Source organism: Narcine bancroftii, chromosome 1 (assembly GCF_036971445.1).
Source record: "Narcine bancroftii isolate sNarBan1 chromosome 1, sNarBan1.hap1, whole genome shotgun sequence".
NCBI classification, from domain to species: Eukaryota; Metazoa; Chordata; class Chondrichthyes; order Torpediniformes; family Narcinidae; genus Narcine; species Narcine bancroftii.
The window spans coordinates 51855813-51863017 of record NC_091469.1 but is presented as its reverse complement, the minus strand read 5'-3'; positions in this window follow the sequence as shown (position 1 = coordinate 51863017).

The following is a 7205-nucleotide window of genomic DNA, read 5'->3' as shown; positions in this document are numbered from 1 at the left end:
TCTCCAATGGCAGCCAGCTCTTTTATAGAGAAGTCACGGATCATTGACTGCTCTTGACCTCTGCTCCCACTTTGGCCCACAGGGTCCTTTGCCCAGTGGATGGGACGAGGCCTAGGCCATCCCGTAGAGGGGGTGGGCCATAGAGTATAAGCAGGGTTCGGGTATTTTCCCCTGGGTCCTCTTGGGAGATCGGGGTATCTATCCCTTCAATCTCTACCCTTACATCATCCCCCTTCCATCTGTTTGGGAAATCTGCTACCTTATGGGGTGGACGTGAACAGCAGGTGGAGAGGGCAGTATGTTAGGCACATGCTGAGGAGTATCTGCATTATTGCCATGGTCATCTTTCCAGATATTCCCGTCCAATTCATCAATTACATTAGGATCGTTGCCATTCCTTATCATGGCATGAATATGATGTGGATCGGGTTCTACTCCATGCTTTTTCTTTATCCGCACAGAGCTGCTGCTGGAGTTTAATATTACGACAGATCGTTTGGACATGCTTATCTTCCCATTCTTTGGCTCAGTCCTGACTGGTGCAAACAATCTCGCTCATCATGGAACAGCATTGTCACATGGCTTCTAGCTCCTCCTCTAATTGCTCTCTCTTGTGCTGAATTTCTACTTCTCTTTGAACTAATTCCCCTTCACGCTGAACAGAGTTACATAAGGCTGTGACCAGCAGCCAAAAACCGTCCGTCAGCATCCCCTTTTTTCCAGGAAATTTACTTTCTTGAAGGAGAGTGACAACCCGCTCTCCCAGAGGTGCACTTGATGGGTCTAACTTCTCATCCCAACTAATGGGTGGTCCCAACAAAGACAGGGTATTGGCCAACATGCCATACCCATCATCTTTGGAAGTCCATCCGGGAATCAAGAACTGCTCAGGGCTCACCTCTTTCTTTCGGCAAAACATCTTGAGACCAACCCTGCTCGCAGCGCCAATTGTCTTGGGTAAACTTATACCTCTCATTTTGATCATTTTAGATTGGTCACAGTGTTTGAGCTACCGAAAGAAAATAGACACACACACTGAGAGCAGTTCAGTTTATACAAGGCTTTTATTACGAAATCTAAAGCTGAATTCACACTACAATATGCAAGCCTTTCCCAATTATACTTATCAATGCCTGGACTGTTTCCAACTGCCGAAGTGAGGCAACAACTTCACATTTGTAGTAGGTTGTTGGGGCGCCGGTACCAGCTTCTCCACCTCCCTCGACCGGGACGTTAGCTGGACTCGAAGTTCTTCTTCTTGCTGAGAGATGTTGCCACCTCTTGGAGAGTCTCACTTTACTTCAGATCTTATCTCTTTGAACAAATGATTTAATATCTTCAAGGTCTCCCGACAGTCTGCGACCAACAAAAGAAAACTGCATCTCTGGGCCGGCCTCATGGTGTAAATTAGATTATGTCAACTGCATCCTGGGCCCCATGGTGGAATTTAGGTGTGTCTACTAATTCATATGCATCCTGGGCCTCATGGTGTAAATTAGATTATGTCTGCTGATTCTAAAAAACAAGCAGGTTCTCAGCCTGCAAAGGCTGCAAAAGTTAAAAAAAAACACAGTTTAAATCTTCCATTACAGTTAGAAAGTCCTTAATCCAGGGACAAACAGATCGGGAAAATCCTAATTCAGCAAGTTTTGTATCCAGTCTGTCCAGGATGAAGGTGTTGAAGGGAGAGTTGAAGAGTATAAAAAAACATTCTCACATCGCTCCCCTGGTATTCAAGGTGGGTCTGTGCAGTGTGAAGAAGCAGTGGCAATGGCATCCACTGTAGACCTATTTGCCCTGTAGGCAAACTGATATGGATGGGAGCTGGCTTTTATGTGTTGCAAGACCAGTCTCTCAAAGCTCTTCATGATGACCAGAGTAAGTGCTACAGGATGGTAGTCATTGAGGCCTGCTGATGACATTTTTCTTCAGCAGTGGGATGATTGTAGCAGACTTCAGTCTGCATTCAGTCAGTGGTCCCAACACGGATCCCTGAGCCACACCACTAATCACAGGCCCCATTCTGAGAAGCAACAATCCACTGACACTCTCTGTTTTCTCCCACACAGCCAATTTCCAATCCAGTTACAATGTCTCCATGGATACCTAGTGTCTGAACCTTCTGAACTAAACTTCCCTTGCAGGACCCTTGCTAAAGGATTTACTAAAGTCTCTGTGGACAACATCAACAGCCTTTCTTTCATCTACTTTCTTGGTAAATTCCTTGGAAAAACTCTACAAGATTCAATAAACAAGACCTTCCATGAACAAAGCCATGCAGACTGACATTAATCAGCTGTCCAAATACCTATATATCCTATCTCTCAGAACACCTTCCAATAATCTACCTACTACGGACGTCAGGCTCATTGGCCTATAATTATCATGTTTATTTTTTTAGCCTTTTTAAAACAACAGGACAACAGGAGCTACCCTCCAATTCTCTGGCACCTCACCTGTGGTTAAAGACATTTTGAATACATCTGCTAAAGCACTTGCAATTTCTGCACTAATCTCCCTTAAGATCTGAGGGAATATCATATCTGGCCCAGGAGATTTATCTACCCTTATATGCTATAAGGCAGCAAGCTTTTCCTTCTCTTTAATCTCCATATGTTCCATGACACTCTTGTTTATTTCCCTTCCATCCAGTTTCCTGAGTAAATACTGATGCCAAAGAAATTATTTAAGATCTCCCCATCTTGTGAGGCTCCACACATAGTTGACTACTCTAATCCTCTGGGGGACCAATTTTATCCTTTACTATCCTTTTTACTCTTATATACTTGTAGAACCCCTTCGGGTTCACCTTCACATTATCTGTCAAAGCCTTCGCTATTTCCTCTATCAAGGATAGATCATAACTGGTACAAGATGAATCCAATGCCCACTGAAGCTATATTCTATTAGATAAAATTATAGGATCTATTCCTCCCTAGCCACATTCTCTTTCTCTCTGTCCATCAGGCAGAAGATACAGGAGTGTGAAAACACAAACCTAATAACTCTAGCAACACTCTCCCTTTCCTTGATCTCTCTCTCTCCATCTCAGGACAGAAACTCTCGACATATGTGTTCTATAAACCCACCAACTCCCAAAGCTACCTCAACTACCCCTCTTCCCTCCCTGTCCCTTGTAAGGATTGAGTCCATTCTCTCAGTTCCTCCATCTCTGTTGCATCTGCATTCAGGATGAGGACTTCCATGCCAGATCATCGGAGATGTCCTCATACTTCAAACAACATGGTTTTCCCTCTACCACCATGAACTTAGCACTAACCTGCATATTCTCCATACCCACACATCTGTCCTGCCCCCCCCTTCCCCCACACACAACAGGACAAGATTCCTCTTGTCCTCAGCTGCCACCCTACCAGCCTCCATATCCAACCCATCCTCCTCTGCCAATTCCACCACCTACTAAGTGATCCCACCACTAAACATATATTCCCCTCTACATTCCTCTTTCTGCTGGGACCGCTCCCTCCGTGTCTCCTTTATCCATCCTCCCAACTCACCAGTTGTCCCCTTGGGACCTACCCCTGTGACCGCAAGAGATGCTCCACTTTCTCCCACACCTCCTCCTTCAGCACCATTCGGGGCCCCAAACAGTCCTTCCAAGTGAAGCAATATTTCACTTGTGAATCTGCAGGGGGCCATTTACTGCATTTTGTGCTTTTGCTGTGGTCTCCTCTACATTGGAGAGACTAGACACAATCTGGGAGATCACTTTGTTGAGCACCTCGGCTCTGTCCGCCGTAATGATGAGGATCTCCCAGTGGCCACCAATTTCTTTGCCGACATGTCTGTTCATTCCACTGCCGGACTGAGACTACCCATAAATTGGAGGATCAACACCCCATCTTCCAACTGGGCACCCTCCAACCGAATGGCATTAATATTGACTTCTCTGCCTTTTGTTAAAACCATCCCCTTCTTCCCTCCCCCGCCCACCTCACCTTCCTATCTCCTTTTGCACACACATGATAAATTCTCACCTAGTCCCTTATCACATCCAATTTTCATCTTTTGTGGGACTGGATCCCTCCCCCATTGTTTGAATTCTGAGATTTTCTGATATATCCTGCTTCTGCCTTTTCTGAGTTTTCCTTGAAGAAGGGCTCAGGTCCAAAACATCAGCAATATATCTTTGTCTCCTATAGATGCTGAAAAGACCAATTGAGTTCCTCCAGCATTTCAGTACATTTACTTTTCACTTCATCTTGGGGCACATGGAAATAAACAGTTCCATCCAATTGCAGATCCTGGTCAGTTCTAGACTTCTATCGCCAGGTGGAACTGCCGACATTTCGGGTTGAAAATCTTCATCAAGACGAATTGTGGAATGAGGAGGGTTTGGTCACTTAAGGGAAAAGAACAGCACCAGCAGATCAGTGGCAATGTGACTGGCTCTGTTCTTCAGCAGGGAGGTTGAACTGTAAACAAGCACTGTTAATAGAGCGCTCTATAGAAAGGGACATAGATATGTGCAAAAGCTGGGGGAATACAGCAGGTCGAGCAGCATCAGTGGGAGCAAAAGAATGGTTGGCATTTGGTGTCAGAACCCAACATCAAGACACCCTTGTTGATGCCTTGATGAAGGTTTGTGAGCTGAAACATTAACAACAATTTTCTCCAACTGATGTTGCTCATCCCACTGAGTTCCTCCAGGCGATGTTCCTTTGCTCCATATTCCTGCCGCTGCAGTCTCTTGTGGTACATGCAGATGCTCTGTCTCCATGGGCGAGACTCCAAGATGCCAGGGTCAAAGATGCCTTGGAGTCGGTAAAGGATATTCTGAAAGGGAAGAGTGAGCAGCCAAAGATTGAGGTCTGTATGGGTGCTAAAACCATGTGCAGGAAGAGAGATAAGGTCCTGCAAAGGTAATTTAAGGATGAGGCAAAGCAGGATCTTGTGAGATGTAATCTCAGGATTACTTCTGGTGGCACATGCAAGAGAGGTAAGAAATAAGAAGACAGTGTATATGTGTGGCTAAAGAACTGGTGAAGGGTGAACAGTTTCAGAAACTTGGATCATTGGGTTCTCTACCAGAGGAGGTGTGACCTGAACAAAAGGACAGGTTATACATCAACTGGAGAGGCACCAATATCCCCACAGGATTTTTTGCTGCAGATATTCAGGAGGGTTTAAATTAATATGGCAGAGGGGTGAACCCACAACTGTCAATCAGCAGATAGTGAGGTTAAGGATAGGTTAAGCCAAATAAGCCTAAAAGAAAGAACAGGTAAGACAAATTAATGAGCATGGTAGAACAGATGATCTGAAGTGTTTATTTTAATGCAATGAAAATAATGGGGAACACAGATGACCTTCAAACTTGGATTAATACATGGTAATATAAGGATATAGACACTAGAGAAGCTTGATTGAGAGACCAGCAGGAGTTCAACTTTCCATAGATGTTTTGGACATGGGAGTGCAGAATATACAAGAGATTGGAGGGATTGCATTACTGATTAGGGAAAATATCACAGTTGCACTGAGGCAATGCAGTTTGGAGGGATTGTCCAGTGAGGATAGAACTCAGGAATAAGAAAGGTACAATTTTGATAATGTGAGAGATGGGAAAATTGATCTAAAATTATGAACATGGAAGAAACTAAAATTCATCAGTTAATGGCTGTAACCAGTACAAACAGGATGAGCTTGGGGATTAGGATGCAGGAAAGCAGAGTCAGCACGATTAACATAAGAATCTTCTTTGTGACAAGAGCCACCATAAGACTAAGATAAGGAATGGTAAGGTACAATAGAATGTAGGAAGTTGAGGTAGTCTGGATCAGATAAGGGTCTCCTAGCCCTAGATAGAAGTACAAAGTCCTACATATCTAATTAGCTAACCTTACACAGATTTATACATATTAAATTTGCCAACCCTAGATAGGATGAGTCAACTCTGCATACCAAGAGACTGTAGCCCCAAGAATCAGGAAGGTGTGAATAAGGACAATGACATGATGGGACACCCACAGGATACCCCCTGGTCCTCCACGTGTACTGAAACTGCACATAGGCAGGAAGGATTGCCTATGCCAAACCCATCCAGGGGGCAGAAGAATGTAAGGGGGAGGGTACTCTGATACTGAAATTGACTGTATAAAAGTTGGGTGAGCCCCAGTATTTGTGTGTATTCCCAAGGTAAGGGGAAGCACCCAACTTGTTGTAATAAATGTTCTTTGTTCTCAATTTTTGTCTCGAGCTATTTCTTTAAAGGTAAATTCTGTTTCTAACAATAATAAGATAAAACTACAGGCCTTCCAATAGCCAGCAAGATCCCGAGAAATACAGTGGATGTGCAAACATATCATGGAAAGATATAAAGGCAAGGTAGTTGTAATGAGTGATTTTAACTCTGCAATACTGGCAGGGACTGGCTGAATTCCCAGGGCTTAGATGGAGCAGAATTTGTTCCATGTGTCCAGGAGGATTTCTTGAAATCATATATAAATAATTCAATTGATGAATAGGCTATACTAGACATTGTACTGAGGACAGAGCTGGTTGGTTGTTAGAAATTTCAGAAGGTGAGCAGTTTGGAATCAGTGATCATAAATCCATCAGTTTTAAGGTAGTTATGGATAAGGATAAAGCTGATCCTTGGTGAAAATGATGAAATAGGGGAAATGCTAATCAGAATCAGAATTTATTGTCATGAACAAGTCATGAAATTCGATGTTTTGCAGCAGCGACATAGAGCAAACATTCATATTATGACCATCTTACAACAGTGTTATAAACTGGGAAAATAATGGGAGTGGCTGCTTGCTGGAATCTGATTAGAAAAGAGATAACTATAATGGTATAACTGTTAGAGAAGATCTGTAGGGATGGATAGATGGAACCAGATGGACTGAGAGGAAGGGGTGGGTGGAGGGGGGAGGGGAATGAATACTTGAGTCAACTGGATCTTTTCTTGGAGTGACAGAGGATGTGGGGTGACCTGACAGAGGAGGAAAAATGATGAGGGACACTGATCATGTGGATGGCAAATGCTTTTATTTTGGCTAGGGTTGAAATGGCTAACTTGAGGGAACATAGTTTTAAGGTGCAAGGGAGTAAGTGCACGGAGATGTGAGGCGCATTTTTCACAGAGAGTGGTGGGTGCAATGAAATCCGCTGCCAATCACAGTTTGGAGGCAGGTACAATAGGATCTTTTAACAGACGATTAACATGGAGCTGAAAA